This window comes from Notamacropus eugenii, chromosome 2, assembly GCF_028372415.1.
Source record: "Notamacropus eugenii isolate mMacEug1 chromosome 2, mMacEug1.pri_v2, whole genome shotgun sequence".
Taxonomy (NCBI): Eukaryota; Metazoa; Chordata; class Mammalia; order Diprotodontia; family Macropodidae; genus Notamacropus; species Notamacropus eugenii.
Window position 1 is genome coordinate 260063205 of NC_092873.1, and position 15416 is coordinate 260078620.

At 39.4% G+C, this 15416-nt stretch overlaps 1 protein-coding gene across 5 annotated transcripts in view; it reads right to left on the reverse strand.

The window, feature by feature from the left end:
* Nucleotides 1–15416, reverse strand: part of PDE10A (phosphodiesterase 10A) — a 435545-nt gene that overhangs the window by 174036 nt on the left and 246093 nt on the right. The window lies entirely within an intron of this gene.

Consider the following 15416-nt stretch of genomic DNA (forward strand, 5'->3'; position numbering starts at 1 on the left):
TATTCATATAAACAGGGGCGGAGCCAAGATGGCGAAGTAGAAAGACGCACATACACATAGCTCCGAACCCACAAACCACAGAACGGCTAGAGGGAACTGACCCAGGACAAATTCTGCACCCAGAGACCACGGAATATTGGAGCGAGGGAGATTTCTGTTCCGGAGAGACCTGCAAACCTCTCGCGGGGGGTCCTTCGCGCCGTGGACTGGGCGCCGGGATGGGGAGCAGAGGCAGCCCTGCAGTGGCCGCGACACCGTGAGGAAAAGATCCGAGAGGGCTACAGGGACGGGATCTCCAGCGGCCACGCGGGTCCCCCACCCACAGAGGGACCTGCAAACCTCTCGCAAAAGGTCCGTCACGCTGCAGACGCGGAGCCCAGCCCAGACCTGCGGCGGCCGCGGCTCCAAGAGGCGCAGATCTGAGAAGGCTCCAGAGACGGGATCTCCAGCGGCGGCACAAGCCCCCCCACCAACAGGTGACTGACGGGGGTAGGTGAGAGAGTCTCTTTGGCGGGTTGAGAGGGGAGTGGGGTGCCCCTATGGCTCGGGCCCCCCCAGGAGATAGAAGCTGAGAGGTGGCTACAGACAGGGGCTCCCCAAACGGGCGGGAGCCTGGATCCATTGTGGAAGGTCTGTACATAAATCCCCTGAGGGAACTGAGCCAGAGAGGCGGCCCTGCCCTGACCACCTGAACTTAATTCTCACACTGATTAGCAGCCCTGCCCCCGCCAAAAACCCTAAGGCGGGAAGCAGCATTTGAATCTCAGTCCCCAAACGCTGGCTGGGAGGACCAGGAGGCGAGGTGGGTGTGAGGAGAACATTCAGAGGTCAGGCCACTGGTTGGAGAAAATGCCAAGAAAAGGGAAAAGAAATAAAACTATTGAAGGGTACTTTACCAGAGAAAAGACACTTCCTCCCTTCCTTTCTGATGGGGAGGAACAATGCTTGCCATCAGGCAAAGACACAGAAATCGAGGATTCTGTGTCCCAGCCCACCCAATGGGCTCAGGCCATGGAAGAGCTCAAGAGGAATTTTGAAAATCAAGTTAGAGAGGTGGAGGAAAGACTGGGAAGGGAAATGAGAGGGATGAGGGAGAAGCATGAAAAGCAGATCAGCTCCCTGCTAAAGGAGAACCAAAAAAATCTTGAAGAAATTGGCACCTTGAGAACTAGCCTAACTCAGTTGGCAAGGGAGGTGCAAGGGGCCAATGAGGAGAAGAATGCTTTCAAAAGCAGAATTAACCAAATGGAAAAGGAGATTCAAAAGCTCACTGAAGAAAATAGATCTTTCAAAACTGGAATGGTACGGATGGACGCTAAGGACTTTATGAGAAAGACAGATATCTCAGAACATACTGCGCAGATTCGAAAAATGGAAGATAATGTGAAATATCTTATTGGAAAAACAACTGACCTGGAAAATAGAATCAGGAGAGACAATGTAAAAATTCTGGGACTACCTGAAAACCATGATCAAAAGAAGAGCCTAGACATCATCTTCCATGAAATTATCAAGGAAAACTGCCCTGAGATTCTAGAACCAGAAGGCAAAATAAATATTCAAAGAATCCGCAGAACACCGCATGAAAGAGATCCAAAAAGAGAAACTCCTAGGAGCATTGTGGCCAAATTCCAGAATTCCCAGGTGAAAGAGAAAATATTGCAAGCAGCTAGAAAGAAACAATTCAAGTATTGTGGAAATACAATCAGGATAGCACAAGATCTGGCACCCTCTACATTGAGGGATAGAAGGGAATGGAATAGGATATTCCAGAAGTCAAAGGAACTAGGACTGAAGCCAAGAATCACCTACCCAGCAAAACTGAGTATAATACTTCAGGAGAAAAAATGGTCTTTCAATGAAATAGAGGACTTTCAAATTTTCCTGATGAAAAGACCAGAGCTGGAAAGAAAATTTGACTTTCTAACACAAGAATGAAGAGAACCATGAAAAGGTGAACAGCAAAGAGAAGTCATAAGGGACTTACTAAAGTTGAACTGTCTACATTCCTACATGGAAAGACAATATTTGTAACTCTTGAAACATTTCAGTATCTGGGTACTGGGTGGGAATACACACACACACACATGCACACACGCACACACACATAGAGACAGAGTGCACAGAGTGAATTGAAGAGGATGGGATCATATCTTAAAAAAAAAAATGAAATCAAGCAGTGAGAGAGAAATATTGGGAGGAGAAAGGGAGAAGTTATATGGGGCAAATTATCTCTCATAAAAGAGGCAAGCAAAAGACTTATTAGTGGTGGGATAAAGAGGGGAGGCAAGAGAAAAACATGAGGTCTACTCTCATCACATTCCACTAAAGGAAAGAATATAATGCACACTCATTTTGATAGGAAAACCTATCTCATAATACAGGAGAGTGGGGGACAGGGGCACAAGCAGGGTGGGGGGGAGGATAGAGGGGAGGGGAGGGGAGGAGAATGTAATATGAGGTCGACACTCATGGGGAGGGATAGGACCATAAGAAAATAGAAGTAATGGGAGACAGGATAGGATGGAGGGAAATATAGTTAGTCCTATACAACACAACTAGTATGGAAATCATTTGCAAAACTAAACAGATATGGCCTATATTGAATTGCCTGTCTTCCAAGAGGAAGGGGTGGAGAGGGAGGGAGCTAAAGAAGTTGGAACTCAAAGTGTTAGGACCAAATGTAATGTTCTTACCACGGGGTAACAAGAAATACAGATTAAGGGGTCAAGAAAGCTATCTGGCCCTACAGGACAAAAGAGAAGACGGAGACAAGGGCAGGGAGGGAGGATAGAGGAGAGAGCAGATAGGTCACAGGGGCAATTAGAAAGCTTGGGTCTGGGGGGGGAGGGGAGAAAAGGGGAGAAAATTTGTAACCCAAAAATGTGTGAAAATAAATGTTAAAAGTTAAATAAAAAAAAAATTCATATAAACACATGCCAACATGTGCATATGTCTTTGTAAAATTTTTACTAATAAATTGTCAACAGGTAACAACTACAAGATTTTTCAGAATCTTGCCATTAGTCACAATAGTTTTATCAGCACATCCAAGATTGGTGGGAACAAAAAAAGTTGAAACCCAAAAATATTCTTTTCAAAACTACATATTATATTTAATTACCCGAAGTTCTAGAGTAGGGGCAGGCAAATTAGAGTCCCCAAAGGAGCAAATGACTTCACCTTAATTCTATACTACCAGAATCTAAAAGTTCATCTTCACATTTTTAAAGGACTTAATTTTAAAATGTAAAATGCATTTTTAGCTTGGGGGAAGGGTTGGAGTGTAAGAGACCAGGTGGCAGCCTGGATTTGGGCCCCTCTTCTAGAGAGGAAGGCAATAAAAGAAGACATACACTGCATAGTCGCCATCATCTCAGTCTTTCTGAATGGCCTGTTCTTCATCTTTCTTGACCTCCCAGTAGCACTGGATACTACAAGCTGAGCACTAGTATATACCTTCCTTAGTTTTTGTGACTCTTCTTCCATGGTTCTCCCTCCTACCTGCACTGATTACTTCTGTGTCTTTTGCAAGACTTTGATCATTCATGTTCAGTTCCCTAGGGAAGACATAGAAGGCTCTATCGTGGTCCTTCCTATGTCCGCGTAGATTCAATTAATCATCAATTACAACAGGTTCCAAATATCCCATCTTTACAGATGACTACAGTATTTAAATATCCTAGCCTTCTTCCTGAGTTCTAGTAACAGATCACCAGCTGCCTGGGGAATGCTGAACCTAAATATCTGATAGGCTTCTCAAACTCATGTCCAAAGCAGAACTAATTATCTATCTTTCCTCCTAAACACAAGCTTCTTTAGAACTTCTGTCAAGAACACCACCATCCCTCCCACCATCCCTGCTAGTCACTCCAAGTTCAGTTAGTTGTCTGTGACTCTTCAGTCTCTCTCCCACACAATCCATCACTTCAATTATACCTTCACAGTAGCTCTCACATTTGTCCCTTCCTGTGCAATGACAAGCTGGCACCTCTCGTTCCAGTATTCATCAGTACTTATCACCTCTCTCCTAGAATACTGCAATAGCCACTTAGCTGGTCTTCCTACCTCTTCTTGTCTTTCCTTTCTCTAATACATCTTCAACAAAGCTGTAAGACTAATATACTTAAAGCACAGGTCTGAATGTCACAACCATTTAGAATAAAATACAAACTCCTCTGCTTGGTATGTAAAACTTTTCAAAATGCAATTGCCATCTTGCTTTACTTCTTGATTTCCCATTATTCCCTATTATTTATTCTGTGTTCAAGTGAAACTAGATACTTACTATCTCCCCAATGTGTCACCCCATTCTCTTTCTCTGTACCTTTGCACAAACTTGTCCCCTCTGCTTTGATCTTCCTCATCACTCTCGCATCTAGGAATCCCCAAGAGCCTTTAAGCCAGGCCTGAACAACATACAGCCTGGGAGCTGCAAGTGGCAGTAACATAGAGGATGTAAAGGAAAGGAAAGAGTGCTTTATCCCTGACCCGCTTAACCAACTAGTCAATACTGTGCCTGTCACGTAACTTGACAGGTGGGTTGCCACTACGCACTCTTTCCTGTTTGTCATGTGGCCTCTGGCAACCAGCTATCATCAGTCTGTCTCTAGTCTAAGAAAAGAGAATTCATGATAAAAATCTCAAGGAATAGGGTAAATAATTGATATTAATTGATATTTCACTTTTTTATATGGTTTATTTGCAAAACAGTTTGATCATTAACTATATTTTTACTTGGAAAGTCAACTGCTAAAAACCCTTCTGCAGCCTGAAGAAGTTTAGCCTATTTTAATACTGCCAAGTTGTACAGGTCTGCTTTAAACTATGATCAAATTTCACCTCTTACACTTGGCCTTTCCTGATTCCTCCCAGTTGCTAGTGTTCCTTTCTGTATTTCTTCTTCCTCTCCTCCTCTGTGTATATGCTGTTCCTACTCCTAGCAGCAATAAGATATAATCACCTTAAAATTAGGGTCTTTTAAAATTTTTATTTAACAAATGCCCCTTGATTTGAAAACTTAAAGGGTAACTGTCTTAACATATTTATGACTTAGAACAACTTAGGACTGGTGGAGTGTTGCATCTTACAGTCAGCTTAAAGGTTATTAAGCACAAGTGTTGATTTCTATATTGGAAATGGAAAAGAGAAGGAAACTGTTTTAAAAAAATAATTGCTTTTGGGTATGGTACCACTGGTATGGTTAATCATTCAAAGGGGCACGGAAAGGACCTAGAAGAAATGATTAAAGACATGGAGGTTATCCCTTCTCTACAAGAGGCAAAGTGTTCATTTAGCAAATGTCTTTGGATAAAGTGATTTAATGTGAAGAAATCTGACCATTATTCTCCAATTCCATGGAAAACCAAAGAACTTTTCAGTAAGAGGGAATTTATTTATTTCAATCTCTTCAATGGCAGAAATGATCAGATACAAAAACAAGTTTCTAAGAAAAATCTTATTCATGAGAAGCTTTAAAAATAGGGAAATTATATATACATATGTTTAAGTATGTGCACACATACATACACATGTATATGTGTATATATGTATATATACACATGTATATGTATGTGTGTATATATGCACACACACATATATACATATGTATATATATGTTAATTCAGGGCAAGGGGAGAATCAAATATCCATAACATTCTACAGATCCAAGCAGCTTTCTCCCCCTGGAGACGCTCCTACCAGCAGTTGGAATTCCTTCCTGAAACTGTCATTTAAGGAAATGCCCAGGTCAGCAAAGCTCTGCTCCTCACTGGGCTTTTCTAGCTCCTTCCTCTTCAACTCATTCATAGGTCTTCCTCTCCCATTGTTGAACTGAGGGAGGAGAATGGCTTTGGTATTCTTTGTACTTGTATTCCCAGCATTGGCCATAGTGTCTGGCACCTTGAAGGTGCTTCATAAATGCAGTAGCTATCTCCCCTCTGGGGTAGCCACAGGGCACAGAGGAGACAGAGTGCTGGGCCTGGAATCAGAAGACTCATCTTCCTGAGTTCACATCTTATCTCAGACATTTCCTAGCTGTGTGACCCTGGGCAAGTCACTTGACCCTCTTTGCTTCAGTTCTTCATCTGTAAAATGAGCTAGAGAAAGAAATAGCAAATCACTTCAGTATTTCTACCAAGAAAATTGCAAATGGGGTCATCAACAGTTGGACACAACTGAAATGATTAAACAACACCTCTTGTATGGATCAAAGATATAAAAAAAATAAAAGGCTGAGTCCCAAGTGTTAAAAAAAAAAAAGCTAAGTTTTAAAATTAATCTACTAAGTGAAGCTATGTAACAAAAAAAAGCATCAGTTGCACTATCTCCAAATAAAAGAGAACAGGGAGTTCAATTTCCTTCTGCACCCTATATGAATACATGATTCAAATTCTGCCCACAAACTTGTCAGGACACCACTATACACCTCTAAAAGGTAGTGGGCTAAATCTACTCTTCTTCAGCTAACAAGGAAATGGTCAAAAATGCATAGTCTGTTCTCAAGTTACTGCTCTCTATTCAGCTGCACAAGGAATGGAGGTACAGATTTTCCATCCAATCAACTCCAAGGATTTAAAGAACAGCTCAGCTTTCAATCCCAGAATTGGGTTCTCTGATACTTTGGGGAATAATTTCATCCAATCCTACTTCACTACCCCCATATATGCAAATAAAAGGAAATGAATATACTAGAATGTAATATGTGTAATCATATGTGTAACATTCTTCTACTTATTTTGAACAAAGCAATATGCATGTTCTTGGAAATATAAGCTTTGTTCAAAACACACTTATTGAGGACTAATTCCCCAAAAGGAAAATATTATATGGAGTGGGAGAAGGTAGGTTTACCTTACTGTACAATCATCAAATGGCCTACCACAAAATAAATGTTTTTTATAACAATTCTGAGATAAGAACTTAAGAACTTCCTAGAAATTCTGGCAATATTGTGCCTTAAAAATCAATTACAGTTATTACCTCAATCTCTTGACCCCAAAAGTTTAACCATAACAAAAAGAATGGTGATGATGATAATGAAAGCTAGCAATTAATATAGCTCCTACTGTGTGCCAGGCACAGTATTAAGAATTTTATAATTATTGTTTCATTTGACCTCATACCAACCTTCAGAGCTAAGTGCTATTATTATCCCTATTTTACAGTTAAGGAAACTAAGGCAAATAGAGGTTAAGTGACTTGCCCTGAGTCAAACATCTAGTAAGTATCTGAGGCTGGATTTGAACTCAGGTCTTTCTGATTAATGTATTCACTACACCAGGGCAGCTAGGTGGTGCAGTGGATAGAGCACCAGTGCATGAGTCAGGAGGACCTGAGTTCAAATCTCACCTCAGACACTTGACATTCACTAGCTGTGTGACCTTGGGCAAGTCACTTAACCCCAATTGCCTCATCCTGGGTCATCTCCAGTTATCCTGATGAATATCTGGTCACTGGATTCAGATGGCTCTGGAGAAGAAGTGAGGCTGGTGACCTGCACAGCTCTCCCTCACTCAAAACAAAGTCAAGTGCAAGTCATGCCATCATGTCTCTGATGGCATGGTCTTCTTCTGCAACAAAGGACGAACAAACACAACTCACTACACCACCTAGCCTTCCTTGGTGGCAAGCATGTCAAAAACTGTTGTGGCCCTCAGGCCCCATTTCCCCACCTGATTACCATGCAGGCATGTTTCTGTTACACGTACTTTTTTTCCTGATTAGGTTAATTAGTATCAGAGATAGAGCTGACTAGTTATAACTTTGTGATTTCTGAAAGATCAGGAGATCCATCATGGATCTAGCAACTGAAGTCCTAACAGAATCTGCTAAAAACTTTAGTAAGCTGAGTCTAGTGAGAAGCCAACTCCAGCCCAGAACTGGATCAACCCAGGAGCTGAGACACCACATACTGGAAGCAAGGGAGTAACTTATCCATCAGCTATGCCACACCCAGAGGGGGAAATGTCTTTAACAATCAGTTGAACCTTGAACCCAGGGACTGAGGTAGTAAAGCTGAGTGTGCTACAAGTATTTAGGCTTCTGCTGTACTTGTTTAATAAATATCCCTCTGTAAAAGTTAATTGACATTAATTTATAATAGGGAAATATTAACTAATTGAATGATATTGGGAAGAATACACCAGATTTGGTAGGTTCATTTATTGGAAAAGTTACAAGTATTAAAAAAAAAACAAACTTTAGAATCCTAACAAGAGATATAACCAGACATATTCTGGGGACCAGACCCACCAGTATGTAAGTGGAAGTTGGAATAGTAGCCTTAGAGCCTACATGCTACATGTTTTTCTCTGAATATTCTAAAGGTTATATTTATAGGAAGGAAGAATAGAGATGAGAATGAAATTTTCTAGGTGTGTTGTAATTTGATTTTGTAATTCTTACATGGAAGGATAAGTAGATTTGAGAATCCTCAGTTATCTCCAGATCATCTAAATAGATATGAGACTCCAAATATAATGGTCACTAAACACTGAAGTAGTAGAGAAAAAATGGCAAACTACTCCAGTATCTTTGCCAAAAAAAGCTCATGGACAACGTCCATTGAGTCATGTAGGATCGTACATGACTTAAAGACCAAATAACTATGACAACAAATTGCTGAAGTAAGGATATTTTCAATTTATTTTTGTTTTACCAGAAGACTTCTATGGAATTCACACAAGCAGTCACATTGGTAGAAATTTCAAATATGTAGATACAAATGTACATACATATATATGGGGGGGTAGAGAGAGTGAGGAGGGAGGGAGAGATCACTTATCAATGATATCAAATAAAATAATTCAGCATGCCTATGGTTGCATTTGTGCAACTCAAGGTTCTTGTCCTATCCACTCTCTTCATTACTATTTATCTGAAAAATAAAAGGCCATACTATTATTACACTGAGAAGATTATTTGAGGGGAAAAAATGTGCCTTGTTTGCAGCAATCTCCAAAGCCACACAGTCCCATATGTGATTGACACATCAAATAGGCATGTTGAGAGAGAGACAGAGACAGCATGGTGTAATGAAAACAACCCTGGCTTTAGAGTCAGAAGACCTAGATTTTAATCCTGATATGACTAGTCAAGTCATGTAAACAATTAGGGCCTCAGTCTTCTCATTTATAAAATAAGGAGGTAAGATTTTTCATTGTATAATGTAAAGAAGATTGCTCTATCTGAAATAAAGGGCACTGGTTGGAGTCATAGTTCTGCTACTTATTACCTTTGTGAGCTAGAAGAAATTGCTTAATCTCCCAAGGGGAATCTCTGCTCATCCAGACAATAATGAGATTAAACTAGACCATCTATGAAGTTCCTACCAACTCTAAATTTATGATTCTACGAGCCTTTCCAATTCTATAGTTTATAACATGATCCCATTCCTTAAAGAACTACTTAATGTTCTATTCTAGGTGGTCTGACAGACTGCTGATATTTCTCTCATGTAATTCTGATTATATACTTTTTGTTTCATATACGTATGATTATTTTCTTAATTTGAACTCTCTGATAAGAAAGATACACCATCCCTTTAAATACATTTCATTAAAGGTTTTCCAGGAGAAACTTCAGTTTTATCAGAGGCAAATAACTATCTTACCACTTGTGGTCCCAACAATAATTACTATGGCTTTCAGCTTTTCTTAAGAAAAATGGGAAGACACTGTTATGTAAACAGATAAGCAATTATATTATTTTCTTTTATTGTACTTATAGGGAGACCAAAGCAGGACTATACTAAATTATTCTCCAAGATTCTCCAGTTCTTAGTTCTATGCAACTAGAAGCTGAAATGTTATATACTGTTGGAGTTGAATGGATGGAAAATGTCTCCCAGTTCCTTGAGCTGCTGAACAGAATAGTAAATCTGATAATCTGAGGGGAGACCATGAGAAAAAATAAAGTAAATGAGATGTGTTTAGACCTTAGCCAAACTAACAACAGGTATGTAAGAAAATGTGACTCCAGAGCTTGATGTAAGTTGGTTAAAAAGACTACAGTTCTGTAAATTTACGTGGTAACTTTCAAGGGGAAACATATTTGTTTTAAGCAATAAATATTTATAACTATAGCAGTATCCCTTGTCTCCTCTGAAAAATGCATAAAGCATGCTGATGAGTTGCTTGCCTTCATAGATCAAATATAACTAGTATTAGACTTTCTGTGTTGGCCCCCACAATGGATTGTGAGCTTTCCAAGGGAAGGAACTCTCTTGTGCCTTTTCTTTGTAGTCCCAGCACACGACAGGTATTTGATAAATGTCTGTTTACTTTGACTCCTCTATTTAACTAAGCTTTCCTGAATTTATCCGTAAGTGCAGTTACGTCCACATAGCTCTTGTTCCGAAGTGATAATTTCAGTTCAGTTGTTTTTCAGTCCTGTCTGACTCTTTGTGACCCCATTTGGGGTTTTATTAGCAAAAATTTTAGAGTGGTTTACAGTTGGCAAAGATACTGGAGTGGTTGAGCATTTCTTTCTCCAGCTCATTTTATAGATGAAGAAACGGAGGCAAACAGGATTAAGTCATTTGCCCAGGATCACATTGCCAGTAAGTGTCTGAGGCTAGATTTGCACTTAGGAAGATAAGTCTTTGTGACTCCAGGCCCACATTCCATTCACTGTATCACCTTGTGGCCCAAGTGATTATTTATTATTGCTCAAATGTAAATATGTGTCCTACAAGTGTTTTGCCTTAACAGAAAACTGTGAAGGAGTAGCAAATGAATGTCATTATGCATTATTGTTATTTCTCATGGACTTATGATATTTTGTAGTATTGTCTGAATACAAAACATTTTATCACCATAGGACAAGGAAATACAACACTTCAACAGGAAGATTTATCTATAAGTGTACAACTGTTATCATCTGGACACAACATGTCCTGTAGTTATATTTTAACAAACTAAAATCTATTTAAAATCCTTTATATAAAAAAAAAAAATACATCCGAAAAATCCTACCCCTGGTTTACACAAACTGGCATCCACAAATTAGATTCTCTCTCTTCTCCACTTTCTCCCTCCTGGTCAAATGAAAGACCCTCTATCTATCCCTTCCATCCTTCTTTAGCACCTCTTAGAGCTGATCTGTTGGCCCAGAATGGAGTCAGGAATACAGAATTCACATTTGTTTATAATATTAGAACAAATAATACAAATAAATGCAAATTGTAAAAATATTAATATTCAAAAATGTGGGAGGAGTTGAAGCCTATACTTCCGAGGACAAAAAAAACAAATAAAAGAGTAGATCTCTGTAGTTGATACAAACGTTTGGCACATCAAATAGACAAAGTTTGGTTGTACTGAATTACTTAATGCAGATCTTGATAAAATTTAAGTTTTCTCCCTTCTGTCCCTAAGTGAGTTTAATCTCTTGAGTCTTTGTGATTACAGAGTTCATGAGTTACTATGTTTCAGGGACCCAGAGATATCAGTTTTGCAGTCACTGAGATTAATAGAGCATTTATTAAGTACTTACTATGCATCAGAAACTGTTCTAAGTGTTAGGGATACAAATGTCAGACAAGACAGGTCATTCTCTCAAAGACATTGCTTTACAGGAGAAGACAAAGCCTAAAGAAGGGTTGAAAAGGAAAAGGGGGAAAAGGGTACTCACTCAAGGGCAAGGCAGCTGGTGGGAAGGTGGAAGAGTATATAGAGGGTGAGTTGAATTAGTATTAAAGTAAGCAGCATAGTGAGGGCACTCTCCTACAGGGGCAAGATTTGCAGGACACCAGGCCTCAGAACAGAATTGGCAATCTAAGATACATTCAACCACCTTGGTCCTCAGCCTCCTATGCTGCTAGAATGGTGATGGCAGCTCTAGGCTATCTTTCATAGCATGGCTCATTCCTACTAGCTCTTGATAAATATTAGTTCTTCCAAAATTGGAGACGATAAACCTCAGGCCCTGGGAGAAATTCTGTAAATGTGAATCTACCCCTCAAGTCTTTGTTCTGGGGCACCAGATTTAGCGTAGCAACCTTTTAACTGGTCTCACTCTTTTCTAATACTTCTTTCACACTCTTTTCAGCGGACACCTAGTTGGGTCTACAGGTAAAACGTTGGACTTGGAGTCAGAAATACTAATATATGAATCCTGCCTCAGACACTCATTAGTTGAGTAATTCTAGAGAAGTTATTTAATCTCTCCTGGCCTCAGTTTCCTCACCTGTTAATTGCAGTTAATACCTCACAAGATTGTTGTAAAGATCAAATGAGATCATAACTGTACAACACTTTGTAAGCTTTCAAGTGCTATATAAATAAATGTTAATGCATTATTACTCTTGACAGGTATGACATTAACTCCTTTCAGTCAAGGAAGATTCAAATCCTGCTTCCAAAATTGGGAGCAACAGACAATTTGCAAATTCTGACACTAGGCAAATTACTTAATCCCTTTGACTCTCAGCTTTATCCACAGAATGGGAACAGCAAACTGCAAATAAAATAGTGCTATAAATGCCTATGATGAGGCAGACATCACAGCCTTCCTCTGCACAGTGTCCTCACCAACCTTTGGTGCCTCAGCCAGGAGAACACAGTGCAGAATACAGTGTAGTAGGGTTGGAAAGTAAAGAGAATGAGGTGGCATAGTAAATAACATGCTTGATTGGCAGTCAGGAAGAGTATCTGTAGGAAGTTTAGACTATAACTCACTTAGTGGATTCAGAGACTAGAGTAGATTTAGCAAAAAGTCTATTATTCAGCATGGATAGATTGGTTGGCATGAGTTTGTATGAGGGCTGAAGGGGAGAGACCTGAAGAGATTTGGTGGTCTGGACATCAATACAGATAAAGAATTCTCATAGATTTAGAAGTAGAAGGGGCCTCAGAGGTCATCAATCCCAACCCCTAAATTTTACAAATGATGTAACTGAGCTCCAGAGTGTTTAAATTATTAGCCAAGAGCCACAGAGAACTGGGATCTGAATCTCTGACTCCAAATCGTGAGGGAGCAACTATAATGAATTATATCTCAGCAGTAATGAACCTATTATGAGGGTTCTACCAGAGGAGATGTGAATGTGAGACTAAAGGGGTTACTGATAGGCAACACATTTGCTGATCCTTTGAAACTGTGAGGCAGCTGAAAATTAAGCCTTCTCAGATTTGGAAATAGGGAATGTGATATGGCTTGCATATTAAATGCGAAGGCCTAATTTATCTGGACCAGCAGTGCTGGCAGTCTGGGGATGAATCAATCAATTAAGTAAAAAATGGAACATTCCCTGCCACCAAAGAACTTACATTCTAGAGATCTGTATGACTGAAGGAAATCTCCAGTTACTAAGTAGAGAGTGGGGAATTGGCTACTATTATCTAGAGACCTTGGTCCTCTCAGATATAGCTGTAGGTCCATCTATAACTGTATTTTTGGGTTTAGGTAAATACTCTGATCCCTTGATCTAATGATCCAGGTAACATTACTAACATTTCAATGAAAGATCTGGACACTGTAACACCTTAGGGTTAGGCTTAGAATACTGAACCTGAAACCATTTTCATAATTCTACCACCATGGCAGGAGATTAATTTCATAGTTCAACCAATCAATCAATAAATATTTACTAATTGCCTACTATGTGCCAGCTAGTGTGCTAGGTGCTGGAGATGTAAGCACCTAAAGAATGAAACAACCCCTACTCACAAGCAGCTTACATTCTAAACCTGGGCAAGATGGGTTATTAGATGTTAAGTAAGTTACAGAGACAGCAAAGATCCAAGTGGTCATCCATACAGAGGTGAATGATATAGAAACCTTGTAGGAAAAAATGTTTAAAATTCAAGTTTCCACTTCAGGTGGACCAATCAATAAATTAACAAGCATTTATCAAGTACCTACTTTGTAGTAGTTGTTAGAGATAAAAAAGATGGCTATGAAGCAAAATTTGGCCTCCAGAAGAGGGAGCAGGGCAACACAATCATATATTTACATCTTCATGTGTGCATACATATACACACAGACTTAAAATGCACGTGTGTGGGCATACATAATTACATATCTGTGTGCATACACATATAAACATACGTATATATACAAACATATATGTATACACATGTATTAGCTGTGGTATTGGGGAAGGTTTCATGTAGGAGACTGTAGCCTGATTTGAGCTTTGAGGGTAGCTCTGAATTTTCAGAGTAGGAAGTGAGGAAGGAGGACATTCAGACATAGGAACAGTCTATGTCAAAACACATAATATATAATAAATGAAATGTCATGTCTGAGGGATGGCAAGGAAGCCAGCTGGGTTGTACCACAGAGAAGCATTTTTCAGGTGAAAAAAAATAAGCTGGAGCTAAACTATGAAGAGAAGACCAGACCATGATAAGAAATGAGTAGACAGCAGGATTCAGAACCTCAGCTCTCTGAGGAATGAGCAGAGAGAAAAAAAGCATCATTAGTTGGTTAAAAATTCAAAGAACTTTTAACTAGATAGGAGAAAATCACTGGGAAAAGTCATTATAATAATATTTTATGTAAACCCACCAGTAAAGCAGAAAATAATGAAGCAACAGATGCTAGTTTTGTTAGTGAAGGTAGGGTCCTTGTAAATGTGAGTTGATTTCCCTGGGAACATATGGAAAGGCAGGGCTGGCTTCCCTGTGAGAAGTAAAGTAGAGAATAGGTCTTCAGAAGAAGATACTGGAAGAAGACTGAGCTAAAAAAAATGAGACTTCCCTCCCTCCTATATGCTACCTGTTAGTTTCATGGGCACCTTCCAGGGTAATGACAGCTAGTTGCCAAGAAGTATGAAGAGCTTAGAATATGAGTATTAGGTAGATGAAGGGGAGAGTATGTAATCTTTTTTTTGTTTTTGTTTTAGAGAATGTGTAATCTTGATAGAAATAGGTCATAGGGTATGCCTTAAGAGTATGTTTGCTAGAGAGAAATCAGTAATAAATGGGAGCCAAAGAGCAACAAAATCTGTGACATTTGAATGGAAATATGTGAGGAGCATTTGTTGTGTTTGTGCCAGGCAAGATTTATTCAACACCCACATGACATATGCCAGTATGGAGAGGATGAGCTAAGACTGGAAAGACCACTGAATTTGGATTCAGGATATCTGGGTTTGAACCCTAACTTAAGATAAAACAATAATAATAAAATTAATTTGGTGTAATTTGGTCTATAATCTCAAGTGAAGTAATTTTTAAAATTAGAAATGAAGGGGAAAGAATACATTCAGAGCTCTAATTATACTATAAATAAAAACCATCAAAACCATTTGGTATCTCAGCGGAACAGATGATAGAGCACTGGACCTAGAGTCAAGAAGAACTGAGTGCAAGTCCAACTTTAAATCCTTACTAGCTGTGTGAGCTGGACAAGTCACTTGATCTCTATCTGCCTCAATTTCTTGCACCTACCTCTCAGGATTGCTACAA